Below are 15,352 nucleotides of genomic sequence, written 5' to 3'. Positions count from 1 at the left end.
GAGAAACACAGCTACCAGCGTATACTCTGTTACTTAGAAATCTCATTGAGTTCGAATAATAGTGCCAAAGTGGAAATAAAAATCAATGATGGCCAAATTTAAGCATATAGCATGTCAGCAATTGTCAATAGAGCATTGAAAGAAATAGAGGTAAGTATTGTAGCCTGTTACCAAACTGCATGGGTATGCAGAATTCTTCTGGCAATACATGCCTAGTTAAGAAAAAATAAATAAACTTCCACAACTGAGGATAAGAGCTGTTATATTTACTGAGCTACATCCTGAATATAACAGTTACTTATGGACAATGTTCAGTGCAGGATAAAGCAATCCCTAAATATATGTCAACTAGCAATGTAAAATGGGTTCATTGCATCCTTGAAAATCCTTCATAATAAAAGATGGCGTACAAACCTGAGCCCTTTGCTGGGCTAGTAATTTATATTCATGAAGAGGATGCATCCTGCAGTGATCATTTAATTAACAAATATAGAGCATTCTAGAGAGAAATGATCCTTCCCTTATGCCAAATGTGTCATTCAACATCAGTGTCACTGCTGAGGTATCAAGAGTGTCAGATAAATCTTCAGATACCTTATACTCTGTGCAGTGAAAGTAATTTCACTGGGGATAAAACTGCCATTGGGCTCAATTACCTCCATGCAGTCTAATTCTGGAAGGTAGGCAGGCACTCTTTTAAGCTTCAAAAGGCTTCATCACCAGAATGATTTCCCTGGACATGGAATATGTTTCTCTTCAGCATTAAATGCAGTTTAAAACCAAACAATCTTTGGGAAAGATTTTAGCAGGCACTTTAGCTCTCTCAGTTAGTGGGTTTCTTAAAAGCATGAATAGCAATGAGGAAGCATAGTCATTGCACTGTATTACTATCCAGATTTTTAAAACAACCTACAGAGAAGGAGTGATATTTTATCAATGGATTGTGAAATGAGTCATTTATATAAGGTCAACAAAGGTTTACAGTGAGCATAGACAGATATTCAAAATCCACTAGGACTTGCTCATGTTTACCATTCATTTCCCCATGAATTTTGTGTGTTCCTTATAATCTATTTGCATTGAGCTTTCCATTCATACAAAGTACTTTATAATGAAAGAGTTACTTAAAATCATTTAAATTTGTTTTTAGCTCACAGGCAAATGGTAACTTGTTAAAAAAATACAGCAATGTTATTACACCATAAGCACAATACAATGTGAATTTCATTTTTTAAAGAATAATAAGTACTCTTCTGATAAAACAGTTGAATTTTGATAGACCAAAGAATGCATTCTGCTGTAGGGAACACCGAAAATCAGATTATTTAATCAATATCTACCAACTTATTTTTATTATCTTGCTCAAATAATTCAAACATAATGTTTTAATTTTAAGAAAGTAAATTTTTAAAAAACTCTGTTTGCCAATGCAACTGTTTGTACATTGAAATTTTATGTTACTACTTTGCTACATTAAAGTATTTAAGAAGTAAAAAAAAAAGCATGAATGGACATTTAGTTATGCCTCGATGTTTCAATTAATTTCTAACTAAATATTTCAAAATACTGAATTTTGAATGTTCTGCATAATATATTGAAGTTTGGTCACCTTTACAAAGAAAATTTTATTTTCTAGAATATGCACAATTTCAAATTGTGTTCAATCTCTGTACAATTAGCAATCTGTGTTTTGTTCTTTGGAACTGCTTAAGTTGTAATAAATACCTTTTACACTGAGTGATCTCTTAGTCAATAAGGAAATTCTTAAATATGTAATATGATATTTTTATTTTTTTCTAGGGAGAAATTTTAACAGAGAATTAGAAGCTGCTTTTGCTAAAACACTGACCCTCCAATTAGGCCTGCAGATGCCCAATGGGTAACTCAAAGCAGGATGAAAAGCTTGACATCTCTGCCATCATTTTGTCTCTGCCTTTTATCAGCTTAGACTCTGGATCAGGTCCCTGCTCAGCTCTGTACACAGGGACGCGAATCACTGAAGGATATCTGTGAAAAAATGGGAAACACAAGTTCGACTAGCCCTGAATTTACCTAACCTATCTCATAACACACCAGAATGTTCTGGTTTTCAACCTCATGAGGCCAACACTTGCCCAGTGTTACTGTCTCAAGAAGATGTCCACACTGACCTGTGGATGTAGGTCCGCTTCTCACCTACAGGTGCTAGGTGTGCTGCTGCAGGCTCAGAGCAGACTTCCATTGCATCCCCTTCATCCCTGAGGGCTGCAGTTGAAAGGTCAGCATCAGACCCCCGAATGGCTGGGTTGCAGAAGACAGAGTGTCAGCAACGGCTCAGCATAACTCCCACAGCCCTGGCTTTCCCCAGAAATAAACTTTCAAGCAAAGGACTCTTTTTTTCTTGCAAAGATATTCTTACTCTGTTGGCATAGCCTAATTTTACAGTGCAATTTCCAGGCTATCAAAAAAAAAAAGGGGTGAATGCTTATGGCAAGGTCACAGTTCACATAATATGCCCTGTATTTTATATATTTAAATATGATCATACTCTGTCTTTCAAATATACTGTTTTTATGGTGCCACATGGTATAAGCCTACCAAGGGAGAGGATGCTCATGGCTTTGGATGAACTCCATAGGCCCCTGCTGGCAGCTTCCTAACTCTGAAAACTAGGGCATGTGGGATTCAGCCCAGGTGCAAGTATGGGAAAGGAGTGCCTGCCATTCCTACATCCCTGTTTCGCTACTCCTGGCCAGGAACTCCTCTGCGATTTCCCTTTGCGGGGAGACTACCCTATTTGTGTAACACCTTTGAGTACTGATCCCCATGGTCAGAATGTCAGCTACCTGCAGGTATATACAAACAAAAAAAGCCTCCACCCATTCAAGCTGCTCTCACATCTCCTAAGACCAGGGGCCGCCAACAACCCTACTCCTCACGTACCCTCTGCTTGTCTTGGGCTTATCAAACTGGAAATCCGCGGGGTACAGGTGGAACCTCACCATGTGATCCTTCTGGTCTTGGCTGGTCTTAAACTTCTCTGGGCAACCTTCAATCAAGCACTGGTACTGCAAAAGATAGGGTGTCACCTCCCTGATCCAAGTCCCTAGCACAACGTGTGCCCAGCCTGATTAATTACCCACCATGTCCTGCCTCTCCGCCAGGATCTGGAAGAGGGAGTCATGCCACTCCAGAATGTGGGCATCCAGCAGGTGTCCGGAGGGGAAGGCGGGGCTGCAGAGGGAGCAGGCATTCCCGTGTAGCATGTTGTAATGGTGCTGGTAGTCCTCCAGGGCAGCGAACACCTGGCAGCAGCTGGGGACCTGACAGGTGAACTCAGGCACCCTGGGAAAGGAGGCTAATCTCAACGGAGGAGGCACACTTTGCTGAAGCAGAAACCCCAGTGTGACTTTTCATCCAGAGTAAGAGGCCCAATAAAGCTCCTGAGGTTCTTTTGGAACTGGGAACTGAACTCAGGGGTGCTCTACCACTGAGATACATACAACCCTAGCCCTTTTCATTTTTATAGTGAGACAGGGTCTTGCTACAGGACCCAGGCTGGCCTTGAACGCTGGGATTCGAGGAGTGCGCCACCGCGCCACACTCCAAGCCTTACTTATTAAAAAATGAAATTTCCCTAACAGGCCACAGGCGGAGTAGACGTGCCAACGCTTGCACCGGAGGGTCTCTGTGGAGGGATCTGAGCCCTCAGCTGCATGAGGCGGTGCGGGGGAACGGGCGCGGGCGGTGTCGCTCACCTGGATCTCTCCGGCTCCTCGGCCATCTGCGTGAGCACATCCTGCAGGTAGAGATGCCTCTGCACATCCCGGTCCTACAGGAGACAAGCGCCGAGGTTAAGGCCGGGGCCCGCCCCAGCGTCAGGCCCCGCCCCTGCGCCCCTGCGCCCCTGCACCTCGAAGAGCTCGTGCTCCCGCGGGAGGCGCACTGGACGTGCCACAAAGCGGAAGGGCGCCGCCTGGGCCGCGGGGTCCCTCTCCACTGGCAGGTGCTGGCCGCCCCGGGAGTGCGGGCCAGGCGGGCGCGCGGCGCGACGGGCAGCAGCATCACCCTTCGCGGCGGCGCCGCAGCCCGTCGAGCCGGACGTGACGTAGCTGCGCTTCCTGTGGCGGCCCGCCAGCGCGGCGGCTACGGTGGCGGCGGAGGTGAGTCGGCGCTTAGCTGGTTCGTGCAGCTTCTGCCCCTGCCCCTACCTCTGCCCCTGCCCCTCAGGCCGCATTCTCCGCCCGCCTGCACCGGCAGGATGCGGCCGCCTCTCCCCGGCCCCGGAACGGCCCTGCAGCTGGGCCAGTGGACGGGGAAGTTGGCGGTCCACTGTGACCTGCCTCCCCTGGCCGCACTACGGGGGCTTCCCGAACTCTGCCCGGCGGCCCTGCCTGTGTCCTGCGGGCTCTGCCTCTCCCGGCTCCTCCACCGTTCACCACAGGTAACGGGGGGGGGGGGGGGGGGGGGGGGGGGGGGAGGTCCCAGGCGGTGCTGCCACCCGAGCCCACCGCCTCGCAGGGGGACGAAAGTCGGAGGACAACCTTACCTAGTGGGCGGCGTGGAGGCCTTCACTCTCCCAGCGCCGCGGTTTCTCCTTTTTTGGCGCTGGGGCTTGAACCCACCAGCGCTGTACCACCTGCTCCATCCCCAACCCCGTTGATTTTGAGCCAGGGCTTGAGCTTACGGTCCTCGTGCCTCAACCTCCTGAGTCTCTGAGATTGCAGGTGTAGGTCACCCCACTTTGTGGAATGGTTCATCTTTGAGCACGGCTTCTGTGTACCTGTGTGCAGTGCCAAGGAAGAGAGGCCCTGTTCCATTACTGTGGTTACATGAGCGCCTCTTGATTGGAAAGTAAGTTGCTGGGGACTTGGGCGCAGCTTCAGGCCTCCTCCTCTCACCCTCATTCTTGGAGACACTTACCTTGTCCAGGGCTGGAGGTTCATTTAACAAGCTTTCCATTACCCTGAGGTTAGAGTTCCAGTTGATGAACCCTACAAAATTAGCATGCTGTGGGAGTGTGTGCTGGATCTCCTGTTCTTGAAGTCTAACTCAACAGCTGCTTCTGTCTGAGCTGTTGGTGCAGTACTTTTTAACCTTTTGGGTCACAGAACCTTTAAAAATTTGTTGCAAGACCATTTCCTCACAAAATTCACAGACAAATGATTATGATTATCTTTAAGGGTTCTTTTGTTATTTGTGGATCCTAACTTAAGAACCCACACATAGGTGTTTTGAATTGTTCATATGAACAACTAAAAAGTTTTATTTATTTTTATGTGGTGCAGAGGATTGAACCCAGTGCCTTACACTATTGTGTATGCATTAGCCAAGGGGAGCAGCACAGCCACTTCTTGCTGGCCTAGGGCTAAGTGTGCACATAGTCTCCCAGGAGAGAAGAGCCCACAGGGCCATTCGCACAACCTGCCTGGTGCACTGCCTGAGTGGTAGAGTGTGCTAAATGCCCAACTTGTGAAGGAGCAGCACTTTGGGTTGTCAGAAGGTTGTAGCACTGGTGAAAGCAGTGAGGCCAGCTAGCATGCCACAGCTCCCTGAGGAAAAGGAGACAAGTAGAACTGACTGCACAAGGGTAGGGGAGGGGGAGGGCATCGTGATGTGGGGGGGCCTGGGCTGGGCCAGGTGATCTGTTTTGTCAAAGCATGAAGTTGGTCAAATTTGATCTTTTAATTTTTTCATAGAGGTTAATTTTATGAATAACTCTATACTTTCCTTTAGGAGAGTGTGTCTTGTGATGTTGATGCCTCAGAGCTGAAACCATGAGTGAATTTCGGATTCATCATGATGTCAATGAGCTGCTCAGCTTGTTGCATGTCCACAGTGGAGATGGAGCTGAGATCTATCTGCTGCAGAAGAACCAGACCCCGTATGTCACAACCACCGTCTCTGCCCACAATGCCAAGGTGAGCACTAGTCCTTGCTGCAGGGCCATGCACGTCAGGGTAGGTACTTGTTTCTGGCAGTTACAGCAGCTCCCATGAGGGAAGCTACAGTACTTGTTGAGTGCTTCCCATGGGCCAAGGACATGCTCCACTCTGCTGTTCTCCTGGCTCCTGGTAGCAGCTGCTGTCACTTCACATTGTGTAGATGAGTCACTGGAAGCCCAAGTGAGCTGGCTTTAACCCTGACGTAGGTGCTACCCTGCTGTTTCCCAGGGAGGGGCTCACAGAAGCTCGGACATTCCTACAGGTAAAAAGCTACCGCTGTTAAACACATTGAAATTTTTCAAGGTGTTTCCTCAGTCACATTACACATGATTTAAAAAGATTTTCAGTGAAAGATGGTTTTAAATTTGAAATCTGTTTCTAAAACACACTGTGAAGTTTCACTTATTTGGATAAAAGTCAGGACAGTTAGACAAGCTAATAGGGTAGGGTGGAGAGAGACACGCAAACTTCTGTAGTCATCGTCAGCATACACAAGTCACTGGGTTAAATGTGTCCTAGAGCCATACATGGTAATAAATCCTATGGGGACTAGAGTTCAGGGTGTGAAATGAAAGTGTGAGCTACCAGGAAAAGGTAAGTGCTTATTATTTGCTCTTGTCTAAGAAGCAAAAAGTGAGAGAAACTGCTGAAAACATTTATTCTAAATCATGAATGGCTAGTGAGACAAAGAGTTATCCCCCAGAATTACACCAACAGACATTAAAAAGTCTTCAGACTCTAGTCTATATAGCTCAAATCAAATGTTGTGTTTTGTTTTTTCTGTGCCATGTGGGAATTTAGACTCAACACTGAAATTATTCCTTTTTTCCCCCTCAGTCTGGATTTTAATGTCTTACTTCTTATTTTTATTTTTAAAATACTGTGTGGGAAAAAGTCAAATATCTGTGTGGGCCATTTTGCAGAGACTGCTATAATGGCTGAACTGAACTAAGGTTTAGTGAGCTATTTTGTTAAGTATATTATTCTGGTGGCATTTGGGGAAACGGGGGTGGGTGATCCTTGGTGCTCTCCAGCACCTCTGAAATCATACATTACGTGGCTGTGGCTCACTTTGCCAAAATACCAGGGCCAGCAGGGGGTCACCATTTTTAATGGCCCACAAGAAACAATTTAGAGAACAGTCAATTTCTTTTATTGAACATCTGTGAAAGCCACAACTTTTTCACAAATTACATTCTCTCCAACAGTACTGGACTTTAGAACTGGGTATTTTCTATTGCTTGAGCTAGCCAGGAAAAATCTTCCCAAGTTTAAGATGATCCTCTCTGTCTGAGAAGACCATTACAGGAAAATCACCAAACCACAACCCCACAAACTGATGTCAAGCAACGGATGTGACTGTTAAGTATGAGTTACAGATTCTGGAAGGTCTTGTTAGGTGAAGAACTGCCTGGCTGTTAAAGAAATAAAATATGCCCTATCAATAAAGGAATGAGCCATATTTTCCCCAGAAATAGCTGCTTCTTCCCACTTTTCTCACATTTGCTCTTAAGAATTCAGCACAAGTTATAAAACTCAGGAAAGTTATTCCCAGAATTCAGCTTAGTAAGACAGTAAAAAAGCTACAGAAAGTTACAAGTAATTTCAAAAACAGCAAGCTCTGCGGATGTTTACAGCCACAGGAGTATTTGAGGTTTAAATGAAGTTGTATAACTCCTTGTTTACGTTGGTTTATTTAAATATAAGCTGGCCTGAGTGGTTCTCATTATCATTTCTTTCTCAATCAATCATCTCTTCAACAAATGTTTTTTGAAAGTATACTCTGCAATGTACTATTTTAACCTTTACATAATAAATATTAATTTTGGTATTAGCATTTTAATTCAAATATAATTATATTTTAAGTAATATATATATATATATATATATATATATATATATATATATATATATATAGACATATTCAAGAGAGCAAAAAATAGCATTTCCAATAAGTATATCAAAGTTCCCCCCCAAAAAAAGTTCCTGTACTGATCCCCTCACTCCACTTAATTATTGTTATCTTCACTAAAAATCCTTTCATTTCATAGGCACTCTACTCTATCCAGCAAAAAAAGAAAAGTACATAAAATGTCTCATGCTAATGAAAAAGACAACTATATAATTCTACATTTCAGTAAAAAAAGGCTGTCTGCTGAGAGGAAGCAGGCACAGGACTTTCCATTCTAACTCAGTGAAGGCCTTTCTTAAGAAATACAAAGACAATTTCATGAGAGTAGATTTTAGGCTCTCTCAGAACCAGATGACATAAAAGAGTGAAATTTTAAGGTGAACTTTCTTTCAAATTAAAAGCAAATTTCATTTGCCTGTGATTAACAATCATTTAGGAAAAAGCCTTCATTGGCCAGACACCAAATTTAAACGGAAATAAGTTTTTGGTGAAGTAGGGATTCTTATGGGGAAACATTTATAGAGAGATTTTGTTGGGAAATAAATTCCAGAGTTATGCACAAACTAAGGGTTGTCTTGACTTTTTTTTGACTGCTTTTGAATGTCTATATTTTTAAATTAGTAAAAGAGGAAGATTTGTGGAAAGCTTTTGGGAAATTGAAAACTAGTACATGGTTGCAATATATGCTGAAAAAAGTGCTTATGTTAGATGTTTTCATAATTCAAAATGTCAAGTTGAAAATAACAAATAATATTCGGCTAGCAATAAGGAGTCTCATAATTCTTTGTAATGTAAATGGAATGTACTTAGTGGAAATCAGTTTCTGAATAGAGGCCTTTATTGTGATGTGTATATATAGAAGATTTAAGACCATTTACTCTAAAATGTTGAGCAAAAGTAGAAACATGACCAAAAATTATTAGAATTTTCACCCTCTGTGGAACTTCAAGAGTTTTTTAAGTAAAAGGAAAAAAACAAAAAAAAAGAAAGAAAGAAAAGAAAGTTCATTTCTGTGTGCTATAGAAGTACTTAACGCTTTGCTGTCAACAACACTTGGGAGAAAAAATTTCCTCAACTTCTTGCTCTATTGGTTGGTTTCCACTCAGTCCCTAGATATTTTTCATTCTGCTTATATGGCTATCATTTGATGCCCAATGTAATAAACTATAGGTAGAGATGCTGATTTATTTTGTCTTAACTATTTGGTAAATTTATTTTGTCTGATAGAATTCAATTTTTCTAATTGCAGGGTCATTATGCTACTCAAAGTGCTAGCCTAGGAGGAAATAAGGAACTTGGCAAATGTATGCAAAAAAATTTTTTTTTCATTTTTTTGAGCTACTATAGATCAAACCCAGGGCTTTGGGCATGCTAGGCACGTGTTTTGCTGATGCAGTCACATCACCAGCCCTCATAGAGAAGATCTTTCTTCAAAAATTATATCAGCTAAATGAAATAGCATGCTTTTGAATTACATTCTGGCACAAGCTCCTTGTCTTGTAGCAGATGAATAATAAACAATTTATGGCCCAGCAGCCAATCCATAGAGCACATTTTTAGTAGCATTGCTTTAAATGATGTACTAAGTTTTTAAAGTTAACCTTTAAAAATGGAAGAACAGAGACTGCAAAAATACAGTAAAGAACCTATGATGTGGCTGGGGATACAGCTCAGTTGGTACAGTGCTTGCCTTACATGCACAAGGCCTTAGGTTCAATCCCCAGCACCATTAAAAAAAAAAGAACTAAATTTTGGCTTACATGTAGTGAAGACTCCAGTGGCTTTGGGGCTCTCTTGGTCGCCTTTGATACCTACGAGGGTGACAGTGTACTCAGACGCAGGCTGCAGGTTCCTCACGGGGTACTTGGAGACAGAGGGCCCCATGTTGTACTGCTTGGGCCGGTCCCCTCGGGTCAGGCCCAGTGTCAGTCGGTACCCTGAGATCCGGGCCCGAGGTGGGGTCCAAGTTACCAGGACAGTTGTGTCACTTTCATTGACAAATTGGAGGTTAGTGGGAGCATCCGGTTCTAGAAAAAAAGATGAAGCATGTCAAGAAATATTTAGATCAGTAATTATCTCATTGGAATCTTAATGCTTGACTAAACAGTGTTGCATTTCTTCTACTCAAGGTAGAAACTAAAGGAAAAGTCAAAACTCTGGAGAAAATGAGCCTTTAAGAGACAGAGCACTTTGTACAACTGTGCCTAAACACTGTGTCAGCCATGAGAAATCCTTGATCTTTTCCCCTTGAGGGTTATCCTTTGGACAGTCTCATTTTCAGCAAGATCTCCCATCACACTCAGAAATTACAACTACATTAAAGTGATGGCATTTTCTTAAAAAAGCAAAACAAATACTTGTGAACCCCACAATTTGCTCAGAGCCAGAAAGGTTATGGGAAGAGAGATAAACTCAACAGAAAGGACAGCAAGACAGAAGTTCCCTATGGATCAAAGGAAGAGTCTATCCATTTATTAAATGAATAGTCCTTTGCTGGAGAAATAAATGTTATTTTCGCATGGTTCTGAGTAGACAATAATTATAGTTATTAGAATAGGCTCAGAACCTCAGATTCTCAGTAGGACATGGGTGACTTTGTACTATCTGAAAGAATAGTACATCCATTGGAATGGAAACATCCATTGTGGGTTTTCTTCTTAAGTATGACAACTAGTAGTTTCCCCTCAGAATTCTAGAACACATTTCAGATACAAGAAATCTTTAGGAGGTGGCTGGGTATAATTGAAAACAGGGAGTCCAGAATCAAAAAGTCAGGTTTTAGAACCAGTTCTATCTCTTCTTAGCTCTATGACCTTAAAACTTGCAGAACTTCAAAAATGTTTAAGTTTCTTTCTGAATCCAGTAGAGATAATAATATTTTCCTTTATAAGATTAAAATGAAGATTAAATATGAGTAGAGTGGTTCGCTAGAACTGAGCAGACAACTCAGTGTTCAAAATAGTAGACACTTATTCATTTCCACATTTTTTTTGCAGTGTTGGAAATTGAACATATTAGGTAAGTGTTCCACCACTGAGCTACATCCCTAGCCCAGCAACTACAATTCTAAAATTCTACTATAAAAGTGTTAGTAGTTTACAATTTAACTTAGATCTAGATATATTTATTAAATAAAAAATGCACTCAAATTACTTAACCATGTTTCCATTAGCAAAGGAAATTAGGTTCTCTTAGTGCCATTCCCCTGAGTATTGGAAATGGATTACCATTTACCATCCACAGAGCTTATCTGAATTTTCATTCCAAGTTTAGTGAGCTTTACATTCAATACACAGTCTCCCTGTTGGGCATTTTTCTACTGCTAAGCTGTAAACCCAGGAGGTTAATAGAAGAGCAAGGTTGCACTTCCACATAGGTCAGATGTGAGGGTGGAGAAGCTGGGGTGGGGCAGACACAGGTAGGAAGAGTACATACTGGTTGTCTGTTGTGCAGTCAGAGGCTTGCTCTCCCTCCCCTGGTTCACAGCAAAGACCTTGAAGTAATAGGTGGCCCTGGGGGGGAAAACCCCATGACTTCTACAAAAGTGTTCCTGTTAATAGGCAGCCTCTGCCCATAATAGGCAGCCTCTGCCCATGCTCCCCAGGCAAGTTGACGGGGATCACATCCACATGATAGCCGGTCACTGCACTGTCAGGGGGTGTCCACATGATGGTGACCTTCACGTCTGTCACTTTCACAAACTGCAGGTCTTTAGGAGGGGGAACTTTATCTAACAGAGAAGAAACAGCAAGTCATTCACAATTCCAACTTCTTTTTTGTACTGGGAATTTAAGCCAGGGAAACGTTACCATTTAGCCACATCCCCAGCCCTTTTAATTTTTTTTTTATTTTGAGACAGGGTCTCACTATGTGGCTTAGGGCCTGGATAAGTTGCTGAGGCTGGCCTTGAATTTGAAATCCTGCCTCAGTCTCTCAGGTTGCTGGGATTACAGACGTGCACCACCATGGCCAGCTGAAAACTGTCTTTAAGGCCATTTTCCTGGACATGTTAGGCACTTCATGGGGCTACCCTCCAGAGCACTGCTAAATTTTGTCTCTTAACCAGATAATTGGCTTTTTTGCATAGATTTTCACAGTTCAGTCATACTGCTTACATTATGAAATTTGAAGTTTTGTGTCTAAAATACATAGGTAAATGTATGAGTTTACAGCATAAGAGGTATCAATTTGGAGAGAGAAGTTAAACATAAAAAAATACAGTACCTGTCCAAACGATAAGATGGTCTTATCTTACTGAACTATTTTATAATAATGAAGAGCAACAGATAAAATGACCCTAGGCTTATGAGGAAAAAAATAAGAAAAATTGATGGTAAAATTGTTTTTTGACTAGTAGTTCCAATAGCTGTCTTTGATAAGCTCCCTAACTTGTATTGTGCACACTTCAGCGGAATATCCTTAGTTTCAGATGATTTGAATGTAGGAACTTCTGACAGAGAGAAAACAACCCTCTCTCAGGGACAATCAACCCTTAGTCTGTGTACTCCAGTTCTCCCCAGAAGGCTAATGGAATGAACTTGATCCCAGGAGGTCTACCTGTTATCTAGCTGCCCCAGGGGAGCATTACCTGACCGTGGGGTGCCCGTGGTTTCTTGCTGGATGAAGAGAGGAGTACTCTCCTGGTTTTCTTCCACCGCATAGATGGTGATGTTGTTCTGAACTCCAGGCTGCAAGTCACTGAGGGTGACAGAGTTGGCAGTCTCGGGGAGGTTGAGCTCAGTGCTACCGCCCTCTTCTGATGGTGCATAACTATTCTGTACCCTGCAGGGTCCGGAGAAAAGTATGAGGGCTGTTTTATAAAACAGAGGCTAAGAAAATCATAAATCCTCCCCTCTCTAGTCACCGTTACACCTTGCTTGATTAGTTAAGAATCAGCAAGATTCTTTTTGATTCTTTCAATGCTACCACTTCTAATGACTATTCAGCACAAAGATAAAATAAGAAGAGCCATACAAACCTTTTTAATAATAAATATCATCCTTGAAGACATGAGATACTTAATAACTGTCAATTAGAAAAGCCAGTAGGTGGAAATATTCATGCTAGGCTGATTTCTCTTCTTTGAGCTCTGGATTATGGAAGCAATTAATGAACCAGCCTGAACACAGAGCTCTCAAGCCCTGTCTGGTCTTTGAGGAACCTCTATTATGAGGCTGAATAGGCAACTTAGTTCTTCTTTAAGTCTTAGTGTAAGGTTTTCAGAAATGCCACACCTTTGCAGCCCTGGAAATGCTTGCTGTAATGGCCAATGAGCTGCCTTTGCAGGTGTGTGTGTGTGTGTGTGTGTGTGTGTGTGTGTGTGTGTATGTGTGTGTAAGGAGTTAGTAAAATGGAATGTTACACTTATCCACAGTATGAATCTGCTCTTGCCACACTTAGCCATAAAGATTAACAAAGAAGCCAAAGAACAAGGCTAAACCCACCTGTGATTGGTGCCTGGGGTCTGCTCCAGCGAACAACAATGGAGGTGTCATCAACTTGGCCCACAGTAGGGTCAGGAGGGGCATCAGGAGCTAACAAAGAAAGGAAGGAGGAAGTGAGGCAGCTGGGCAACTTTGCTATAGCCCTGCTTGTACAAAAGGATTCCTTGAACACCACGTAGCACACAGGTACCTGTTGTCTGTGAGGTAGACAGGATCAAATTTTGCTCCCCGTCTTTGGCTATCTGATAGACATTTACAATGTACTTTCGGCCAGGAAGCAGGTCAGGGATGCTCACAGAAGTGGCCGTGCTCGGGAGTTCTTTGGAATAAAAAAGGAAAGGTCACTGATCAAAGCAAACCAATGCCTCCACAGCTGATACAAGAAGAACTACATATCACAGGGGGGAAAAGACTAGAAGGAGATGTAGTAAAAGATCATCAGTGATTATTAATGTACCATGGGATATTTCTTCTTTCATTTTTCCAAAATCTTCTCCTAAAGATGCATAGTCTTAATAATCCACCCCCAAATTTTTGAAAATAGCTCTGTGATTATAAGTCCTAGTAGCAGCAATGGGCAAAAAGTGATGGGATTCGGAGTGGGAGGGATATTCTTTGTCTTGACCTGGATGCTGGTCCCATGAATGAGTTCAACAAACTTTGTTTTTTTTTTGTTTTTTTTTTTTTTTTTTATTGGTTTGTAATTTTATTGCGTACATTAGTGGCACAAATACTGCATTCACATTAGCTATTTATATAAACTATTCCTAGTTTTGAGATGAGTAATGTAATTTGCTTATGTTTTTACTTTGATGAGAAGCTCTATATCATAAGCATTTTAATAGATTTTAAATGATTATAATCCACTTAATTTTACTACATTTTTTTGTAATTTTCATTTTCAGGTTAGGTCATTGTATTTGTCTATGTGCTTTAATGATTTCATGTTTCCTAACTGACGTGCTTTAGTGAATGAACACATTTGGTTTCTAGTCAACAATTAATATAGCTTTAAGAAAACAACTTTAGTTCCAAATGTTGTGAATTCAGATAAGTAATTTTGAAAGGTCTACTTTTTTTTGTTCTAATTAGTTATACATGACAGTAGAATGCATTTTGATACATCATACATAAATGGAGTTCAGCTTCTCATTCTTTTAGTTGTACATGATATAGAATCACTCTCAACAAACTTTGTAAAAGATCTCTAACCAGGGGAATCTGGATAGCATAAGCAAAGGACCTGAGCACTCTTCAAAGCTACCATCTTCAGAGGTAGTCCTCATATACAATCACTGCCATGAGAAAATAGCTTCTGTTGGGCAAACCTATGTCCAGGCAAATACTTGGTGCTCAGTGAAGCTCACATCAGGGACCAGGACAAAGTGTCTTTGCTCACAGGAACCCAGCCAGTTCTGTAAATGGTTAGCTCCTCCCTGACTTTTATCAGAGGGGAGAGTGTTCAGACCACGTGTGATGCCCTGTCCCCAGGGGGTCTACCCATCACCCCTCCAAACCTGTCCTGAGACAATGTGTTTAGCTTACCCAGGTACCGTGGCTCATCTCCCTCCTCACTCAGCTCATACTCCACCCGGAATCCAGACACAGTATCGGAAGCTGAGACCCATGAGACCACAACGCTGCTGGCAGTGATTTCAGTCACAGATTCAGACGTGGCCACTACCGGTGACAAAGGTGTCATCTCTCCTGTCACAGTGTTGCCTAGAGTGCCACAGAAAGGGGGAGAGCAGTCCTTGAGTTTTCTAGAATGTTCACCCTTCTTGTCTGAAGAATACTGTAATTTAAAAAATGTAGGTGCCATTCACAGAAGGAATTGAACTGAGAATGAAGCAGGTCCTGCAGGGAGCCCGAGTCTGGGATACCCAGATGTAGACACGAGGATGCTAGGTACGTACTGGTCCCTTTGGGAGTGCTGCTGCTGGTGGTGGTGAAGTCAAAGCATGTCACTTCTCTGTGGCCATACTGCTGAATACTGATGACCTGCCCCTCATATATCACTCCTGGGGTCAGGCCTTTAATGACGAAGGAGTTTAAGTGACCAGGAATGGTAG

The 15,352-nt window shown here is 42.4% G+C and overlaps 1 pseudogene; it reads right to left on the bottom strand.

Moving 5' to 3' along the window:
- Positions 1–1,856: 1,856 nt before the first annotated feature.
- Positions 1,857–4,044, bottom strand: LOC143641111 (zinc finger protein 511-like; annotated as a pseudogene).
- Positions 4,045–15,352: the final 11,308 nt, after the last annotated feature.

The sequence above is a fragment of the Callospermophilus lateralis genome, unplaced genomic scaffold, assembly GCF_048772815.1.
Source record: "Callospermophilus lateralis isolate mCalLat2 unplaced genomic scaffold, mCalLat2.hap1 Scaffold_841, whole genome shotgun sequence".
Classification (NCBI taxonomy): domain Eukaryota; kingdom Metazoa; phylum Chordata; class Mammalia; order Rodentia; family Sciuridae; genus Callospermophilus; species Callospermophilus lateralis.
This window is presented reverse-complemented; position numbering and strand designations above follow the sequence as displayed.